The following is a 21,820-nucleotide window of genomic DNA, read 5'->3' as shown; positions in this document are numbered from 1 at the left end:
CTGGTTCTGGGAATTTCGGGCGCACAATGGCCGACCCACGCACGCTCCCCTCAGCGCCCAATGGCACACAGGTCATGTGGGAGACAAAAGGGGAAAGACAAATGAGCGAGGGGTAAGGTCACAAGGGTACACATCAATAAGGCAATGCAAGGCGAAATGCGTACGGAGAGCGAAATGAGAAAGCTCGTCCCTACCGTACGTCACCCCCCTGTCACCTACACTACCCTTGCCCTTACCCCATATTTACAAAATCTACCCATTTACAAATTCGTCACTACTGTCACGTCTTCCCCATATTTCCTCTATACCAAATTCGTCACCACAATCCCTCTAACCAAAATTTGCCATCACCCAATTCGTCATCAATCCTCATAAGGAGGGAGAGATGGAATTACGCACAATGTCACACCCACGTCATGATGCGTCTCACAATCCAAACATTTGCACAGTAAAAAATAATCAAAACATGGCATGGTGTGGAGTTCCTGTCACCTCAGGTGAGTGGATGCAGATGGTGCGAGGAGACTTCATCCTAACTACTTTCTAAATGACATTAACACACTTTACACTACCCGGGGTCTCTCCCTGCCAATCCATTGGCCAACTTACACTATGGGTTCTAAAAACCAATTCCCATTGACCAAACTGTGGTGCTTCTCAATTTGGGGTCTCACTCCCCCGATTCATCTCCCGGTGCCTTCGCACAATTTCTGGGCTGTGACGTGTAGCTCTCCCAGCAGGTCTACCCACCTGCACACCTCCACCACTGCAGTTGCCACCCGAGCTTACCTAGCTCCTCACCCTAACCTAACTAACTGGGGACAGCCCCTCCTGGCTCTGTCACCCCACACGGTGCCCTCTGGCACTGGGCTACCCGGGTCCGTCCTCCGGATCCTCGGGCCCCATCCACAACAACTACTACCGGCTCACAGAGCCCACCTGCGGCCTCACCTGGCCGACATCCTCACAGTGGTGGAGCGCCAAACCAACTACACACACTAACAGGCTACACGCCCAGCCATTTCCACAACACTAATGCACCCATCCAAAGACCATTCTTTCACCCGCACCACAGATGCCAATATCCAACCACAATTTACCTATACCCTCTACCTAACACTTACACTACCCGCCCCGGGTATTCGTGATGGGGGTCCACTCTTCCCCCATTCACACCTTCGCACCACCCACTCCACTCCATCGTTTCCACCATACTCACTCCACGACCATCCATTCCAATACTCCACTTATTCCTCACCCCATGTCTTCCACACAACCATTTATTCCATTCACCTGTTGGTGCACACCTGTGCACTCACACCTGGTGCCACCTGCACCCTCCTTTCTTCCTGGACCATTTGGTCAGCACAACACGCAATCACCACTACTCCCTCATACACTGCTCCATTCACCTGTTCAGTTGCACACCTGTGCAATCACACCTGTTCAATTCTCAAACACACGGCATCATCTCATCTAACTACTCCCCTCTGATACTTGCGCTTCCCAGTCGTCCCTTTAAACTATTGCGCTCCCACGTCATTATCATCCACTCTACTCTACCTGCGTCCCCACTACAAATATCCTTGTCACTAACTAATCTTAACGTTACCTAATGTAATCTTTGCGAGATCCCTACACACGATATCCTAACCCACCCGGGCTAGTTTTCACTGCCATCAACCCCATAAACTATTGCGCATTTGCCCCACCCTCTCCGTGAGGGATGGTGGATTGCCCATCCCACCACATCGGGGAGGTCCCACTATCAATTTGGCACACCAAATTTCAGCCAATTCAAAAATTTTCCATTTACTGCCAATTCTACCCATCATCTGCCAATCATTACTGCCAATCATCAAATTTTGCCTTTTTCTAATTTCGGGGCCAAAACACTATCCTCATCACCCGTCTACTTATTAGATCCTCTCGGTGCGCCAATTCCTTTCTAAAGCTCGGCTTCGTACAGCCGAGCAATGAATACGGGTTGTTTTGTGCCAGCGGCTGGATACGTCCCGCATTCGTGGCAGGGACGGGGGCTTACCCGGGCCGAGATCCCACGCACCACCTCGGCGTGGAGCCATCCAATGTCCCGATCTCGACCTGCCGGCACGTCTCAATAGAAAGTGGTCGCCATGACGACCCTTCCTATCGGGCTGCCCGCTCCACCTAGTGGAGCCCGGACGCGGCCGTTCCAAGCGAGGCACAGCGTGGATCGCGTACGGCGGTTCTTTCGAAACCGCCGTGGTTCGGATCCCCGCTGGTCCTCGCGGCACGCGAAGCTGCCCGACGCGCACCGAGGGCCCGATTCGGCTATAAGTCGTTCTAACCTCTAACCCGGTTACCGTTGATGCTTCACCTGCATGCTTACATGCATACGCTACCCCTTTCTTGCTCATACCTCCAGCTGTTCCCATGCTCCTCGTACCTTTCCTTACACACCTCGGTACACTCATTCTGCTCACCGACTTGGTCACACACCTGACCACCGAACACCTTGGCACACATTCGTCGCTCGCACACCTCACCAACACACCTCTTCGCGCCCCCTCCTCGGTCACCTCCTCTGTGACAACCACAGGTGTGCTCTCACCCGCACACCCAACCACGTGCCTCACGACCAACTCAAGTGTGCATTCCCACACACGCTCTACCATTCCAGGTGTGCATCCTCCATTCCAGGTGTACATCCTCGCTCACCTGTCACAACCAACTCACACTCCTTGTCACTCTCACTACTTTCACCTCCATTCTTGACAGCGCACTCACCCTTACTCTCGACAGCGCACTCTTTCCTCACGCACCTGTCCGTTACACACCTTTCTCGCGCACACTCTCCCGTTACATCCTCTGTAACACTCACCACAGGCGTACACTTTCTCGTTACATCCTCTGTAACACTCACCACAGGCGTGCATTCTCCTTCACTCTTGACAGCGCACTCTTTCCCCATGCACCTGTCCGTTACACACCTTTCTCGCGCATCCTCTTGCGCACACTCTTTCGTTACTTCCTCCGTAACACTTACCACACCGCGCTTCCATGTACCCCCTCGCACACGCCCTTCGACCAACTCACTCTTGACGGCACACTCACTCCTCGGCGTGCACTTTTTCCTCACACACCCCATGGTCGGACATTCTCGCACACCTCTTTTTTCGCACACCAGACCTGTCGCACACTTCACCAACGGCCTCTCACGAACACCCAGACCCAAACCAATCCCCAAGCCGACTGAAGCTTTCCTCACATCATATACATTGCCACTCACCTACGCACCTCGTCGTCGCACCTCCTTTGCCACCTGCAAACTCTTTATTTGGTTAGTGAGCAGCACATTATGAGTTGAGCACCGACCTTGTACCAATTCCATTACCTCCTCCTGGATTTCTCTCTTAGTTTCTGTCCGTCTCTTCTTAATTTCACTCACCTCTTCTTCCACTTCCTCTAATTTTTGTTTAACCTCTTTTATTTCTCGGTGCGTCTCCTCAAGTTCGTCCTCTAAGGCTACCGTGACCGTCTCTATGTGCATCCTCACCTGCCGGTCCTTTGTCTCCATTATCTCTGTCACCTCGTCCACCCTCATTGTCAGTTCCTCACGTACCATCTGACATTGCCTCTGTGTCGCTATTAATTCGTTTTTAATTTCTTTTTGTGTCGCCTTTAACCCTCCTAGTACCGCAGTGTTCTTTTGAACCTGCTCCACTAGTTCTTTTTGTCCCTCTGTCAGCTGTTCCACCTCCTCCGTCAGATCTTCTATTCCCCCTTGTAACTTCGCCGTATTATTCCTCACCTCTTTCTCCATACGCTTCTCACCTCGCTTTACCTCCTCGCGTAGCCCCGAAACCTCCTCACTTACACCTCGTCGTATCTCCTCCATCTCCTTTGTAGATGCCACCCTCATCTGTCCCAATTCATCCCTCTGAGCATCCAATTTGGTTTCTACCCCGATTTTTACCTCCTCTATCTGCTCTCCCATTCGTTTGATTTCCCTGGCAGATTGTTCCCCTATTTCCCGCAATTTGTCCTCCATCCTATTTTCTAACCCCATTAACCCATTTTTCACCTCTTTTATCCCGTTGTCTAACCCCTCAAAATTATTGTCTAACTTCTCACCGGTACTCCTCGCTTCGTCCCTCATTACCCCCATTTGGCCCTCCAATCGCTCACCCTGAGCATCCATCCGGTTCCCCATTACCCCCATTTGGCCCTCCAATCGCTCACCCTGAGCATCCATCCGGTTCCCCATTACCTCCATTTGGCCCTCCAATCGCTCACCCAATCGCTCACTATCAACCCTCATTTGCTCCATAATGGCCCCCATCATTCTGCTTTCCATTTTCCCACTATCGTTTTTTTTTCTGCATTTCCACCATGAATTGGGTCATGAAGGCTTGCATTTGGGCCGCGCTCATTGGTTCCGCGGCCGTGGCCCCCTCAACCACGTGTGCGAGAGCGCCATTTTGTGCGTCTGATACCCCCTCAACCTCATTGCCAATGTTCTCCTCATTGCTCTCCTCCCTTTCTTCCCCTAAGTCCTGGGTTACCCCTAACCCGTCTATCTCCCCCACCGACATCCGATCGCCTTGATTGTCCATGGCGCGATCTCAAAATTCGGGTTTTATAAAACAAAACAATTTCGGCAGCTCGTAATTTTGACCAAATTTTTTTTTCTACACGTTTTAAAAATTTGGTTCGGGCCTCGAATCCCACTCCCAGACACCAATTGTTACTGATCGCGGTTTAGATGGTATGATGGGCCGAGCGGATGGTCCAACCGCGACCGAACAGTTACTCCCCGATTAGAACCCGATTCCACCCGACGTTGACCAGATCGCACCGCGGCTGCTCAATGAGGGAAAAGACTAAAACGACGAATGCAAAGAGGAAAACGAAGGCAAAGAAAGGTTTGGAAATACTACTGAATTTATTGACTATTTACACACATAAGCAAAAAGAAAGCAGTCACGTTTATTTACAAGCACATAAGACACAGGTGACACAGTGAAAATACTAGCTTATTCAGACTTAACTTATTCCCAGGACAGAACAAACAAAGACACTGACTCACGCGGGGAATTGCAGAGTGGATTGCTGGAAGGAGGTGTGTGGCTGGAGGGGGGGGGGGGGGGGGGGGGCCGGCACGGAGCTGGCTGGAGCTTGATCCCGCACGGGACGTCGGGCTGGACCTCGACGGCCGCTGATGCCACCGGGCCTGTCGTGTGCGCGGGATCACGGGTCGGAGCTGCTTGGTGGAGCCGATGCGCTGGTGGGGGGGGTCTGGCGTGACGGGTTCTCTCCTCCTTACGCGCTCTTGCTCTGATGACCCAGCTCTTTTTCGTCCCTCCTTGTCTCAACTCAAAGTGCATCTCCTCTGGGAACACCCCGCCGTGGGTTATATAGGCACCGCCCCTCAACCTTTGCGAACCTCCCCCAAACGTTCTCTCCCCGCCCTCTCAAGCCAAACCCCTTGTTCATGGTTGGTCGAGTGGGGCTGGCTCACTCCTCCCCTCTCTGACGAGGTGGGGACCCGCCTTTCTTCCCCAACCCTGCCTCGTGGTCAATGGCGGATGAAGGGAAAACCGCCCAACATGCAGTTGGCAATGCGAATTGCAATTGACGAAAAGGGGGGGAATGGAAGTGTTGGGAGTGGGAATGAAGGGAATCTATCTCTTTCACTGGTGCAATGGAGTACTGCAATTAATGGGAGACACAGCCTTACTCTAAAACACAGAATAAGAGATAACTATCAAACAGGGGTATTCTATTATTTGGCTGATGTGTATGCTTGTGGACTAATTATGGGATGCCCTTTCACCTTTACACAGCTCCGGAGGTAGGGGGGCGCAGAATAAACAATAATAATAATAATACAGCACACAATCAAAAAAATACAGTCCTCATCTCCGCAACAATATATATATATATATATATATATATATATATATATATATATATATATATATATATATATATATATATATATATATTGTTGCAGACGCGGCTTTAGATGTTATATTGACCGAGCGGTGGTGTATTTAACCGCGTCCGAACAGTTACTCCCCAATTAGAACCCGAATCCACCCGACGTTGACCAGATCGCCCCACAGATATTCAATCGGGAAACCTCTAAAGCGACCGAAAGAGAATGAAAAAGAAGAAGAAGAAGAATACGGAGGAAGAACAGATTTATTATACACACACAAGCAATGGATGGAAGAAGCAGTAACACAGCGAATCGTTAACTTACACTATTCATTTTTACTTAACCCCAAGACAACGAGCAGGACAGGACGTTCACACTTACACAGGGGATATTGCAGGCAGGTAGGGCTTGAGGTGGATTGCTTGAGAGGGAGGCAAAGTCGGAGGCAGCAGCTCTCAATTCCTCGCGGTTTTGGCGGGGAAAACCCTCCGTCGCGTATCCGCTGCGGTCGACGTCACGCGCTGGTTCGGCACACCTGCTCCTCTTCTTGTGGTGGAGCCGTCTCCCTCCTTTCAGCGCGTCTCTCCAAAGCTGGTTTCCTTGCCGAGTACCTCTCCTCTTTGGCTTGGAGCGTTTCGCATCTCACCGCTCTTCTTGGTGCCGCCTCTTCGCTCCTCTCCCAGGTCATCTCCCAAGTCATCTCATAAAGCAGTCCCTTACAGTCGCTTTTATCACCTCGGGCGGAATTAAGCCGCCGGCTCGGAGGGCACGCCTAACGGGTCGCTCACCGCGGTGCTGATTGGCTGTTAGGGCTGGCTCACTCCTCCCCTCTTATGACGAGGTGGAGACACGCCTTTCTTCTCCGAGATTAGCACATGGGCAATGGCGGCCTGCGGGATTGAAAACAACTCCCCTTTTGAAAGGAACTTTGGAGAGCGGAGATGTTTGGGGAAATTGGAAGGGCCTACGCTTATTTTGTTTGATACAATGCAAAGTCAATCTAGTGGGAAACACATATTTAGCCTACATGGAATAAGGAAATACACTATTTAAAAGATATATCGTGACCTGCGTGTAAGTTTCATGGAATTAACTAGGAGGACGGCTGCGACCATTATTTACATTAACAGGGTGTTACCATACTTTTGTAACGTTCACATTGTAACGTTTCCACATTCGTTACAATATATATATATATATATATATCTGTGCAGTGTCTGTCCTGTCCTGTCCTGTGTTGTCTTGTCACTGAACTACTTTCTCAAACTATTGTGAAATCGTACCAAACTTCTGGTATGCACATATCTCTCCCGTCGGTATGTCCTAAGGGTATTTTTTTGAAAAATTTTCCAATTATTATTTTATTTTTTTGGGAATTTTTTGGGGATTTTTTTTTTTTCAACTTCAATTGTTTAGGACATACCGACTTAGGAATGGAAATTTAGGAAAATTGTTTCCCAATGGAAAAATACCCAATGGAAAATGGGTATTTAGGTTTAGGAAAATGTGATATCACGTATATTACAAATACATTTGTGCAAAATAATTGTTTGAATTATGTGATTGGTTTAAACCACGACAAAACGGCAACTCGGGTACAGTCATTTATCTATATATCTACACATCTGGGCAGTGTCGGTGTTGTCACTTAACGACTCCCTCAAACTTTTGTTTCCGTGGTTGTGAAGTGTTTTTAATAACGTTGTGGTGGTTTTGAATCATGTGGTGGTGAGATATTTTGAATTATGTGGTGGTGAGGTGTTTTTAAATGACATAGTGGTGGGTGATTTTAAATCACATGGTGGTGAGGTGTTTTGATTTACGTGGTGGTGAGGTATTTATAATTACGTGGTGGTGAGGTGTTTTGAATTACGTGGTGGTGAGGTGTTTTGAATTACTTGGTGGTGAGGTGTTTTTAAATGGCGTGGCTGTGAGGTGTTTTTTTTACGTGTTTTATGGCTGAGAGTTGTTTTTATTACGTGTTTTATGGCTGTGAGGTGTTTTTATTACGTGTTTTATGGCTGTGAGGTGTTTTTAATTTCGTGGTGGTGAGGTGTTTTTATTACATGTTTTATGGGTGTGAGGTGTTTTTAATTTCGTGGTGGTGAGGTGTTTTTATTACGTGTTTTTATGGCTGTGAGGTGTTTTTAATTTTGTAGTGGTGAGGTGTTTTTACGACGTGTTTTATGGGTGTGAGGTGTTTTTATTATGTGTTTTATGGCTGAGGTGTTTTTATTACGTGTTTGATGGCTGTGAGGTGTTTTTATTACGTGTTTTGTGGCTGTGAGGTGTTTTTATCACGTGTTTTATGACTGTGAGGTGTTTTTATTACGTGTTTGATGGCTGTGAGGTGTTTTTAATTTCGTGTTTTATGGCTGTGAGGTGTTTTTATTACGTGTTTTGTGGCTGTGAGGTGTTTTTATTGCGTGTTTTATGGCTGTGAGGTGTTTTTAATTTTGTAGTGGTGAGGTGTTTTTATTACGTGTTTTATGGCTGTGAGGTGTTTTTATTATGTGTTTTATGGCTGTGAGGAGTTTTTATTGCGTGTTTTATTGCTGTGAGGTGTTTTTAATTTCGTGGTGGTGAGGTGTTTTTATTACGTGTTTTATGGCTGTGAGGTGTTTTTATTACGTGTTTTATGGCTGTGAGGTGCTTTTAATTTTGTCGTGGTGTGTTTTTATTACGTGTTTTATGGCTGTGAGGTGTTTTTATTACGTGTTTTATGGGTGTGAGGTGTTTTTAATTTTGTGGTGGTGTGTTTTTATTACGTGTTTTATGGCTGTGAGGTGTTTTTATTACATGTTTTATGGCTGTGAGGTGTTTTTAATTTTGTGGTGGTGTGTTTTTATTACGTGTTTTATGGCTGTGAGGTGTTTTTATTACGTGTTTATGGCTGTGAGGTGTTTTTAATTCCGTGGTGGTGAGGTGTTTTTAATTTTGTAGTGGTGAGGTATTTTTATTACGTATTTTATGGCTGTGAGGTGTTTTTATTTCGTGTTTTATGGCTGTGAGGTGTTTTTATTACGTGTTTTATTGCTGTGAGGTGTTTTTAATTTCGTGGTGGTGAGGTGTTTTTATTACGTGTTTTATGGCTGTGAGATGTTTTTATTACGTGTTTTATGGCTGTGAGGTGTTTTTATTACGTGTTTTATGGCTGTGAGGTGTTTTTATTACGTGTTTTATGGCTGTGAGGTGTTTTTATTACGTGTTTTATGGCTGTGAGGTGTTTTTATTACGTGTTTGATGGCTGTGAGGTGTTTTTAATTTCGTGGTGGTGAGGTGTTTTTATTACGTGTTTTATGGCTATGAGGTGTTTTTATTACGTGTTTGATGGCTGTGAGGTGTTTTTAATTTCGTGGTGGTGAGGTGTTTTTATTACGTGTTTTATGGCTGTGAGGTGTTTTTATTATGTGTTTGATGGCTGTGAGGTGTTTTGAATTTCGTGGTGGTGAGGTGTTTTTAATTTTGTGGTGGTGAGGTGTTTTTATTTCGTGTTTGATGGCTGTGAGGTGTTTTAAATTACCTGGTGGTGAGGTGTTTTGAATTACTTGGTGGTGAGGTGTTTTGAAATACTTGGTGGTGAGGTGTTTTGAATTACTTGGTGGTGAGGTGTTTTGAATTACTTGGTGGTGAGGTGTTTTGAATTACTTGGTGGTGAGGTGTTTTGAATTACTTGGTGGTGAGGTGTTTTGAATTACGTGGTGGTGAGGTGTAATTGTCCCAAACTTCCAGTCTGCACCTAACCCTCCCCTATCTGTGTGCTGAGGGGTTCTTTCTTGAAAAAAAAACATTCAACCTGAATCTTCAACCTAAATTGCCTATAAAAATGTAATATCACAAACACAACAAATACATTTGTGCAAAGTAATTGTTTGTATTATGATTGGTGTAAATCATGACAACACAGCAACTCAGGTACAGTCATTAGTCTCAGCTAAAATAAGCCCGTTCCTCTGTAACGACGCTTGGTGAGGCGAGCGCAGCGAGCCGAGCCAAGCTAGTATATATTGTTAAGGACCGCGGATTTGATGTTATTTACCGAGCAGAGGTCACCGTGGCCGAACAGTTGCTCCCCGTTTCTTCCCTTTACACCCACCCGATTCACCCAGACGTTTGCCAAATCGCGCTATGCTAAATCAATGATGGAAAGGACACGACGACTGGGATAGATGAAACGACGCAAGGGGTACAGTTCTCAAGACCTCCGGAGGAGGGTATAATTACAGTGGTGGAGAAAAGGGGGTAGATTACAAGGCAGAGTGAGGTAAAGACACAGAAGAGATGGGCACTTAAATACAATCTTATCTTATCCCGGACAGACCACGGACAAACGGGGATTGATGGCGGGAATGGGCAGGTCGGTCGATGGCACAAGGTGCACCTTGGCTCGGGGACAGGATAAAGCACGGTTCAAAAGATGCAGGGAGGTCTCACAGCGCTCGGAGGTGGTCTTGCTTGCTCCAAGCTCAGCGCGCATCTGACGTCACCTCCCTCTCACTGCGCATGCTCAGCGGGGAGTGACACACCCTCGGCTGGTTGGTTCCGCCCCACTGGGGCCGGTCCGCCGCTTCCATTGGGTGCGGGGGTTACCGGGCTCCGCCCTTGACGAGGAGCCGACAGGGAGCCCCTGTTTGGTAACCCCGTCGAGCACATGTCCGATGGCGGCTCGTTGGGAAGGCCTGGTGCCCTCCCACCACCCCTACCAACCAAGCCGGAGTGAGGACGCGCACTCCCTGCGCTCGTTGTTGTTGTTGTTGTTGCTGAACTGTGAGGAAGAGCTGCGGGGAGGTATTGGGAGGTCCTAAACTTCCTAACGGTGCCATACAATCACATTCTGGTGCAACGAAGGGTCAGAATTAATGGAAACGAATCCTTAACTGACATAGACTAAGAATAACTAGCAAGTTGTCCTATAGTTGTCTTACATGAGATGCGGTGAACCTGGGTGCGACATTTAATGGGGGAAATAGGGGGAGGTCGGGTCTACAGAGTGTTGTTTACAGAAAATGGGACTAGGGAATGGGGGATTGGGGAGAGTTGGGAAGTATTGAGGAAATAGGGGAATATTTACAAGTGGATATGGATGGATGCAAATCCCATATCCGCAACACTGCACCCTTCTCGACCTCGGGGCGGCCCGACCCGATAAATTTTTACCTACTTTAGTGTGGCACTCAGATGTAGTTCCCTCTACTATTAACTCAACCCTGAGTGCAACAGTTTTACAGATGTTCACAAATGAGTAAATATGTCCCCCTGCGACGTTGCACCCTTCTCCTAACAGAAACACACCCACAGGATAACCGAATCGCGGAAAGCATCCTCAAACTAAACATACAGCCGGTAGGGAGCATCATTTATACAAGACTACACTGATATTTACACTACGATCCAGGACCTGTTCTTTGAGGAACACATGCAGATGTTATGCATAGGGAGAGCACGCATGCCAGCATCAATACACCAACCCACGAGTGCCCTGTAGCCCTACGGCCTTTAATAATGTGCAGAGCACCCCTCCCAAGCACCAAAAGCACCACCCCATTATGCACAGTCAGCACCATCCGGTGCACCAATAAAGTGTTCAATAAAAAATGCACAATCAAGTGTCCATGGTCACCGGTGGTGTTGCAGCCGGCCGATGTTCTGCCGCTGGTCTTGCCTTCATGGAGTGCACTTGGCCTTCTGGCTTCTTTAGAAATAAAGAAAGGCGCCAACCGTGTCCATTTCTCAATTGTGGCCGTCAGGGGGGCCAACTAAAAGTGGTTCACCTGCATGGCATAGGTGCCACGTTGACCCAGAGGTCCATCAATGGGTGGTGCTTGGCCGCAAAAGAACTGCGGTCCATTGTGGGCGGCCACAAAAATTGCGGTCCATATGGTGTATCGATCCAGGCAGCAAGCAGCAGAAGTACAGGCCCACAACTGCGGAGCCAGCACCTCTCTCTCCTCTCTCTCTGCCCCAAAGCCAGATCCTCGGAGGTGGGAGACAAAAGAAGACAGGTGAGTAAGTTGGTAAGGGCGCAAAAGTGCACGCAATACAAGGTAATGCACACTGGGGGCACATGGGAACCAGGTGAGACAGGTACGTTCCTACCGTACGCCCCCCCCCCCCCCCCACCAGGTAACCTACATTGCCCCTCCCTTACCCCTTACTGTATCCACAAAACACAACACTACCCATAAACATCTACTTTACACATCAACAAACGTCCCTACTGTCTTCCCCGTTCCTCCCATAAACCAAATTCGTCTTCTCTCCCTCCTACCCAATCAAATTTGCCATTTACAACTCTCATCAAAATTTGCCATCTCCAACTCAACATCAAAATTTGCCATCACCAATTCATCATCAGTCCCTCCTAAGGAGGGAGAGATGGAATTACCCCAATGTCTCATCCACGTCGTGATGCGTCTCACAAATCCAAACAGCAATTCTCATTTCCTGCAACACAAAACAAAGAAAACACAGGTGTGGAGTCATCATCATCACCTCAGGTAAGTGGCTGCGTATGGTGCGACAGGTTCATCAATCCTAACTATTTCCTAAATGACATTAACACACTTTACACTACCCGGGGTCTTTCCCTGCCAATCCATTGGCCAACTTACACTATGGGTTCTAAAAACCAATTCCCATTGACCAAACTGTGGTGCTTCTCAATTTGGGGTCTCACTTCCCCGATTCATCTCCCGGTGCCCTTGCACAATTTCTGGGCTGCGACGTGTAGCTCTCCCAGCAGGTCTACCCACCTGCACACCTCCACCACTGCAGTTGCCACCCGAGCTTACCTAGCTCCTCACCCTAACCTAACTAACTGGGGAAGGCCCCTCCTGGCTCTGTCACCCCACTCGGTGCCCTCTGGCACTGGGCTACCCGGGTCCGTCCTCCGGATCCTCGGGCCCCATCCACAACAACTACTACCGGCTCCCAGAGCCCACCTGCGGCCTCACCTGGCCGACATCCTCACAGTGGTGGAGTGCCCAAACCAACTACACACACTAACAGGCTACACGCCCAGCCATTTCCACAACACTAATGCACCCATCCAATCATCATTCTTCCACCCGCACCACAGATGCCAATATCCAACCACAATTTACCTATACCCTCTACCTAACACTTACACTACCCGCCCCGGGTATTTGTGATGGGGGTCCACTCTTCCCCCATCCACACCTTCGCACCACGCACACCACTCCGTACCACTTACTCCAACTCTCTCCACACCACTCATTCTCTGCTCCATATATTCCACACACCTGTACTTGCACAACTGTGCTCTCATACTTGGTGCCGCCTGCACCATTCTCTCCCCCAAGCGCATTCGCGCTGATCCACAACACTCACTACTCACCATGACACTCATCCGCAATGTTCTCTCATTCATCACTTGTACACTCACACACACCTCGGAGCATTGCCTCACCGATGCCTCATTCGAAGCTGCTCACCAGCACTTCCATTCATACTGCATCATCTGCTCTGTTTACTCCCTTCTAAAACTCGCGCTACTCCGTCTTCCCTTACACTCAGCGCTCCCACGTCATTATCAAACACTAAGCTACTACATCCCCACGACAGGTACCAAGTCTCTTACTTAAATCTTGTCACCTATAGTCACCTCTAGTCCCTATCAATATATCCTAACCCTCCCTCGGCGAGCTTACACTGCCATAAACCCCATAAACTAGTGCTCCTTTGCCCCCATTGTGAGGGATGACAGAGTTGCCATCCCACCACATCGGGCACCTCCCACTACCAATTTTGCACATCAAATTTCAACAAATCAAAAATTTGCCAATCACTACCCATCATCTGCCAATCATTACTGCCAATCCTTTGCCAATCATCAAGTTTTGTTTTTCTAATTTCGGGGCCAAAACACTATCCTCGTCATTACAGTCTACTTACTAATGCCTCTCGGTGCGCCAATTCACTTATAAAGCTCGGCTTCGTACAGCCGAGCAATGAATGCGGGTTCTTTGGTGCCAGCGGCTGGATACGTCCCGCATTCGGTGCAGGGAAGGAGGTTTACCCGGGCCGAGATCCCACGTACCATCTCGGCACGGAGCCATCCCATGGCCCGATCTCGACCTGCCGGAATGCCTCAACAAAAAGGGGTCGCCATGACGACCCTTCCTATCGGGCTGCCCGCTCCGCTTAGTGGAGCACGGACGCGGCCGTTCAAAGCGATGCCCAGCGTGGATCGCGTACGGCGGTCCTTTCGAACCTGCCGTGGTTCGGATCCCCGCTGGTCCTCGCGGCACACGAAGCTGCTCGGCGCGCACCGAGGGCCCGATTCGGCTATAAGTCGCTCTAGCCGCTAACCCGGTTACCGTCGATGCCTCACCTGCATGCTTACACGCATACGCTACCCGTTCCTTGCTCAAACATCCAGCTGTCTCCCTGCTCTTGGTCATTGCACCTTCTCTTACACACCCAGGTACACTCATTCCGCTCACAGACTTGGTCACACACCTGACCACCGAACACCTTGGCACACATTCGTCGCTCGCACACCTCACTAACACACCTCTTCGCGCCCCCTCCTCGGTCACCTCCTCTGTGACAATCACAGGTGTGCTCTCACTCGCACACCCAACCACGTGCCTCACGACCAATTCCAGTGTGCATTCCCACACACGCTCTACCCTTCCAGGTGTGCATCCTTCCATTCCAGGTGTACATCCCCTCTCACCTGTCATAACCAACTCACGCTCCGTGTCACTCTCACTACTTTCACCACCACTCTTGACAGCGCACTCACCCTTACTCTCGACAGCGCACTCTTTCCTCATGCACCTGTCCGTTACACACCTTTCTCGCGCATCCTCTTGCGCACACTCTTTCGTTACTTCCTCCGTAACACTCACCACAGGTGTACACTCTTCCTTTACACCCTCTGTAACACTCCTCACTACGCGCTTCCATGTGCTCCCTCGCACACGCGCTACGACCGACTCACTCTCGACAGCACCCTCACTCCTTGGCGCGCACTTTTTCCTCACACACCCGAGTCGGACTTTCTCGCACACCTCCTTTTTCGCACACCAGACCTGTCGCACACTTCACCAACGGCCTCTCACGAACACCCGGGTCCATCTCGACCCCCAAGCTCATTAAATCACCTGGCGCATCATACGCACGACCATATTGGTCACCACTTACACCGGGTCCTCTTTCTCTTCGCTTCTCCTCCATCACCTGCAAATCCCTCATCCGGTTAATGAGCACATCATCACGATCCGAACAGACTTTGGACCAATTCTTTTACTTCCTCTTTTATCTCTTTCTTATCCCCTCTCCGTCGCTTCTTAATTTCGCTCACCCCTTCTTCCACTTCTTCTAATTTCTGCTTCACCTCTTTTATTTCCCGGTGCGTCTCCTCAAGTTCGTCCTCTAAGGCTACCTTGACCGTTTCTATGTGCGTCCTCACCTGCCGGTCCTTCGTCTCCATTACCTCTGTCACCTCGTCCAACCTCATTGTCAGTCCCTCACGTACCATCTGACATTGCCTCTGTGTCGCTATCAAGTCATTTTTTATGTCGTTTTGTGTCGCTTTTAACCCTCCTAATACCGCAGTGTTCCTTTGAACCTGCTCCGTTAGTTCTTTTTGTCCCTCCGTCAGCTGTTCCACTCCCAGCGTCAACTCCTCTATACCACCTTGCAATTTTACAGTCCCCTTTCTCACCTTCTCCATGCGCTCCTCACAGTGCCTCACCTCCTCGCGCACTCCTCTGACCTCCTCACTCACACCTCTTCTGATCTCCCCTCCCATCACTTGCATCTCTTGCCCAGATGCCACCCTCATCTGCTCCATTTCCTCCCTGTGAGCATCCAATTTAGTTTCTACCCCCATTCTGACCCCCTCTATCTGCCGCCCCATTTGTTTAACTTCCCTTTCCGCTTGGTCCCTCATGTCCCTCAATTTGCCTTCCATACTGTTTTCTAACCCCTCTAACCCCTTTTTCATCCCTTCCATTTGATTCTCTTGAGCGGCCATTCTGTTTTCTACCCCCGTTAACCCCACCTGTATTTCCCCTAATCTATTGTCTAATCCCTCTATTCTACTCCCTAACCCTCCGATCTGGGCCCCCATGTCCTCCCTCAATTTCTCACTATTGGACCCCATGTCATTCCTTAATTTCTCGCTATTGGACCCCATCCTTTGTTCTAACCGTTGGCTAATGGCCCCCATGTCCTCCCTTAATTGCTTGCCCATTCTTTGTTCCAATTGTTCGCTATTCTGGGCCAACAGGGCCCCTATTTGCGCCATGAGGACTTGCATGTCCATCGGCGGCACGGGTACAGCTACCGCAATCCCCTGCGCGGCGCCGACCTGTTGTTCGCGCTCCTCTTCCCCATGCCGAGCGCCGCCATTTTGCGAACCTGCCGCCCTCACTGCTTCGCTCTCATGTCCCTCAATTTGGTCCTGGATCGACCCTGCCTCTCTCTCCTCTACCGGAACCCAGCCGTCTTGATCTCCCATAGCGCGACTTTCAAAATTCGGGTTTTTGTAAAACAAAAGCAATTTCGGTACTTTATAATTTTGACCAAATTTTGTCTAGATGTTTTTGTATTTTTTTAAATTTGGTTCGGGCCTCGTATCTCACTCCCCGACACCAGTTGTTACGGACCGCGGATTTGATGTTATTTACCGAGCGGAGGTCACCGCGGCCGAACAGTTGCTCCCCGTTTCTTCCCTTTACACCCACCCGATTCACCCAGACGTTGGCCAAATCGCGCTATGCTAAATCAATGATGGAAAGGACACGACGACTGGGATAGATGAAACGACGCAAGGGGTACAGTTCTCAAGACCTCCGGAGGAGGGTATAATTACAGTGGTGAAGAAAAGGGGGTAGATTACAAGGCAGAGTGAGGTAAAGACACAGAAGAGATGGGCACTTAAATACAATCTTATCTAAGCCCGGACAGACCACAGACAAACGGACAAGGTAGACTCACATGGGGATTGATGGCGAGAATGGGCAGGTCGGTCGATGGCACAAGGTGCACCTTGGCTCGGGGACAGGATAAAGCACGGTTCAAAAGATGCAGGGAGGTCTCACAGCGCTCGGAGGTGGTCTTGCTTGCTCCAAGCTCAGCGCGCATCTGACGTCACCTCCCTCTCACTGCGCATGCTCAGCGGGGAGTGACACGCCCTCGGCTGGTTGGTTCCGCCCCACTGGGGCCGGTCCGCCGCTTCCATTGGGTGCGGGGGTTACCGGGCTCCGCCCTTGACGAGGAGCCGACAGGGAGCCCCTGTTTGGTAACCCCGTCGAGCACATGTCCGATGGCGGCTCGTTGGGAAGGCCTGGTGCCCTCCCACCACCCCTACCAACCAAGCCGGAGTGAGGACGCGCACTCCCTGCGCTCGTTGTTGTTGTTGTTGTTGTTGTTGCTGAACTGTGAGGAAGAGCTGCGGGGAGGTATTGGGAGGTCCTAAACTTCCTAACGGTGCCATACAATCACATTCTGGTGCAACGAAGGGTCAGAATTAATGGAAACGAATCCTTAACTGACATAGACTAAGAATAACTAGCAAGATGTCCTATAGTTGTCTTACATGAGATGCGGTGAACCTGGGTGCGACATTTAATGGGGGAAATAGGGGGAGGTCGGGTCTACAGAGTGTTGTTTACAGAAAATGGGACTAGGGAATGGGGGATTGGGGAGAGTTGGGAAGTATTGAGGAAATAGGGGAATATTTACAAGCGGATATGGATGGATGCAAATCCCATATCCGCAACAATATATATATATATATATATATATATATATATATATATATATATATATATATATATATATATATATATATATAAATAAATATATATATATATATATATATATATATATATATATATATATATATATATCAGTTTTGGATGCGGTTTGCGACACAGTCCTATGTAACAGAGTGGCAGAAGTTGGAAGTGGGGCTCCTGATGGGATGTACCATCTCCCCGATTTTGTTTGTGCTGGTTATGGAGTTGTTGATACGTATCGTGAGTGGACATGGGAAAGAAGTGGAGCTAGCCCCTGGTCAGAGTTTGCCAGCGATGTTTGCATTCATGGATGACCTGACAGTTGTCCAACAGTCCGCTGATGCAGCAGTAGAGGTACTGGGACGACTGGAAAGGTTGATGCGGTGGGAAAGAATGGGATTTAAAGCAAGAAAGTCGAGGAGTGTGGTAGTGAGACGAGGAGTGGTGGATAACATGCACAGGTTTGAGCTGGGAGGGGAGGTGGTTCCATCATTGGTAGAGGCCCCTGTGAAGAGTTTGGGAAGATGGTATACAGTGGAGTTGAATGATGTGAGAAGAGTGGAAGAGGTCAGAAACAAGCTTTTGAGAGGTTTGAAGAGGATTGATGGATGTGGTTTGCCAGGTAAGTTGAAGGTATGGTGTTTGAAGTATGGATTGATGCCACGAGTATTGTGGCCATTGATGATGTATGATATTGCGATTGGGCATGTGGAGAGTATGGAGGTTGTGGTGAGCGGGTTTGTGAGGAGGTGGTTGGGAGTGCCACACTGTTTGACGAACATTGCCTTTGATGGTCAGGGTGGGAAACTCCAGTTTCCCTTGACATCATTAACCGAGGAGTTTAAGGTGGTGAAGGTGCGGGAGTTCATGATGTTGCGGGATTCAAGTGATGCAGTGGTAAAGAATGCTCTCCCAGAGAAGAAGGGAAGTCGGAAGTGGAATGCAAGAGCAGAGGTGGACGAGATGGAGGAGCGGTTGCAACAGGAGGAGGTCATGGGGATGGTACAGCATGGGAAGCATGGCTTGGGCTGGATGAAGCATGAGCGATGGGGAAAAGCATGTGTGAAAGAGAGGAGGAAGATGGTTGAGAGGGAGGTGAGAAGAAAGGAGGAGGAGGGGAGATATATGAAAGCAGTCAGACAGGCACAGCAAGGTGCTTGGACGAGGTAGGAAGGTGTGCGGGTGAGGACATTGAAGTGGCAAGAGATTTGGAGGATGGAGCCAATATTGTTGAATTTCCTGCTGCGGGCAACGTATGATGTGCTTCCGTCACCAGTAAACTTGAGATTGTGGGGGTTGTTGCAGGAGGAGAAATGTCATTTGTGTGGAGGTGTGGGAACGGTGCAGCATGCACTGAGTGCATGTTCAGTAGCATTGGCAGCAGGACGGTACAGGTGGCGACATGATCAGGTGCTGGCGGTGGTAGTGCAGATGGTGCAACAAGAGGTGCTGAGATCGAGAGAGAGAAGAGTGGAGAAGGAGACCGATGGGGGAGAGGTGTTGTTTGTCAGAGAGGGCCAAGTGGTAAGAGGTGGAAATAGGAGGAGGTGGAAAGCAAGAGGGCTGTCAGGTGCTTGTGATTGGCAGGTGGTGGCAGACCTAAAGCCACAATTGGTATTCCCAGAGGAGATCTGTGTGACAAGGTTGCGGCCTGACATTGTCATCTGGTCAGGTGCAGCAAGACAGGTCATCTTAGGGGAATTGTCTGTACCTTGGGAAGAGAACATGGAGGAGGTGCACGAGAGGAAGAGAGGAAAGTACAGTGAGCTGGAGGCAGAGTGCCGGGAGAAGGGTTGGCGAGTTTCTTGTCAGCCATTTGAGGTGGGGTGTAGAGGGTATATTGGCAATTCCTTTTCTGCATTTCTTGCTAGGCTGGGAGTGTGTTGGACAGAAAGAAGGAGGATGTGTGACAAGGTGGCCCAGGTTGCCTTGAAAGGCTCATTTTGGATATGGAGGAAGTTTATGGAGGCACGTCGAACGGTGTAGGTTGAGGCTTGCATAAATGTGTTTTTGCATGAGTGGTGCATGTTGGTAAGGGTAGGTGGTTGGTTGGTTGTGTGTGTTTTTTTTTTTACTATTATTATTTCTTATTTTGTGTGAGTGAGTGGGTGAGGGTGTGTGTTTTTGCATGAATGAATTTTTGCATGAGTGTGTGTGTTTTTGTAAGTTGAGTGGTGCATGTTGTAAAGGTGGGTGGTTGGTTGGTGTTGTGTGTGTTTTTGTGTGTGAGTGTGAGTGTGTGTGTGTGTGTGTGTATGAATGATGTGGTGTGTTTTGTTGGTGAGTGGTGAAGGTTATAAAGGTGGGTGTTTGAGTGTTCCACCATATTTACTTGTTTGGTGCTGTGGATTATGGAAGTGGAGGCGATTTTGTCATTGTAGTCTGTGGTCGCACTGGCTGGGGGTGGGGGTATGTACGCATCCAGGTGTAATTGCTGCATGTGGAGGTGTATGTGCCCCTGCTGGCCCACCTTAGCTGACCGTATCGAGGTTGAAGGGCCGAAACGGGATGATGCTGAGGACCTCGACTGAGGACCCGGTCAGTGAGGTACACTTGTAACAAGGTGTGTTTTGAACTTATATATATTGCTACGGTTTTGAGATTGGCACATATTGATCAATAAAGATTAAAGGGTTGCCCCCCATAGTTAGTCCACGAGCAACATGTAGGCCACCTTAGAGTATTAGTTATGTCATAGTATGTGTAAGTATAGGCCATTTCCACGAGTAATATCTGTGTTGTGTAAAGACATGAGTTTAGGTCCCTTCATTTTTACGTCCACCCTCCAAGTTCCACCTCCATGGGCATAATTGATCCCGCGCCCCATTTGGCTGATCCCTCAGTTTGTTACGCTTTGGCTACCCGCAGCATTTATTATGCTTTGGCTGCCAGCAGCGTTTGCTGCCCTTTGCTCGCTCACTAGTCGAGTAACACGAGGTAGGCCTAAGAGGGAGGAGCGTGGGGTCGGGGTGGGGCAGCGTCAAGGCAGCGCGTCAGAGGCGATGACAGTAGGGCCACCAGCCAACCAGGGCTCGAAGGGCATGGCGTGACATGGCGTGGTAAGGCGCGTCTGGTCAGTGCTAGAAGGTTCGAAGGGCATGCCTATAAAAGTCTTGGCACAAAGCCCTTGAACAGGACTTGCACGAGAGGAAGGACGAGCACTGGAGGAACCTGTTACAAGGAACATGAGAGAGAGCACGAGTGAGTGGTGAACAGGACTCGACTGAAGCAGCGCTCGCTTTGTGGGCATTTACACGATATCTCAGTATTACGTACGTGCCGAAGGAAAGGCAGCCAGACGCGCCGGTAGCGAATATCGCCTATTCAGCCATGCGAGTGAACGCGGCAATAGCCGCCAGTGTTAATCGCCAGAGCCCAGACCCTACCGTTCGCCCCGTATTATCCCGTGTGCGCCAAACGACACGCGGAGAGCTCCTGCCGTCTCTACTTACCATCTGCCCGGGACGAACCGGAGGCCGAAGGGAGCTGCACTAGAGTCATCCCTGGACGTGGTGAACATCATCCTGCAGCTGCAAACCCCGTGTGAGTGTGTCTGTGTGTGAGACGGGCCCGTTTGTCCTGGGGATTAAGTCAAGACTGTTTTTAAGGCTGCACTGTGTCCTCTTTTCTGGAATCATTGTAAATAGTATAAATAAATCTTGTTATTCCTTTCTTCCCAATTCGATTGCCTGTGTGATTTCTCCATTGGCTAAGCGTGGGACGAGTAAGATCGCTAGAACCGGGTTCACCAACTAAATGGCACGGATCACGTGTACGCACCGCTCGGCGTCTCAGCACGCATGATTCATGCGGGGCTTATTTCCTCGTTTCTGGGCAGCGTGAGTAATTAGGTAATAGTGATTCTAGTCCGACGACCCCATTTCGTGCTGTCCGGGAATGACGTCATAGGACCCGGGTCCCATCGGCCAGTCAAAGACAAGGGGACTAATCCCCCCTTGGTAAGGGGAGAAGGCCGGCGCTGAGATCCGCAACAATATATATATATATATATATATATATATATATATATGTATGTATATATGTATGTATATATGTATGTATATATGTATGTATATATGTATGTATATATGTATGTATATATATATGTATATATTGTTGC

The 21,820-nt window shown here is 49.0% G+C and overlaps 1 long non-coding RNA gene across 1 annotated transcript in view; it reads right to left on the bottom strand.

The window, feature by feature from the left end:
* Positions 1 to 4,904: 4,904 nt before the first annotated feature.
* Positions 4,905 to 21,820, bottom strand: part of LOC137422652 (uncharacterized) — a 1,758,619-nt gene continuing 1,741,703 nt past the window's right edge. The window contains exon 4 of the long non-coding RNA XR_013622652.1: positions 4,905 to 5,013. This is a non-coding gene — a long non-coding RNA (uncharacterized LOC137422652). The remainder of the gene's footprint in view (positions 5,014 to 21,820) is intronic.

The sequence above is a fragment of the Myxine glutinosa genome, chromosome 2 (genome assembly GCF_964187855.1).
Source record: "Myxine glutinosa chromosome 2, kmMyxGlut1.1, whole genome shotgun sequence".
In the NCBI taxonomy this organism is placed as follows: Eukaryota; Metazoa; Chordata; class Myxini; order Myxiniformes; family Myxinidae; genus Myxine; species Myxine glutinosa.
Note: the sequence above shows the minus strand (reverse complement) of the source record. Positions and strands in the feature narration are given on the sequence as shown.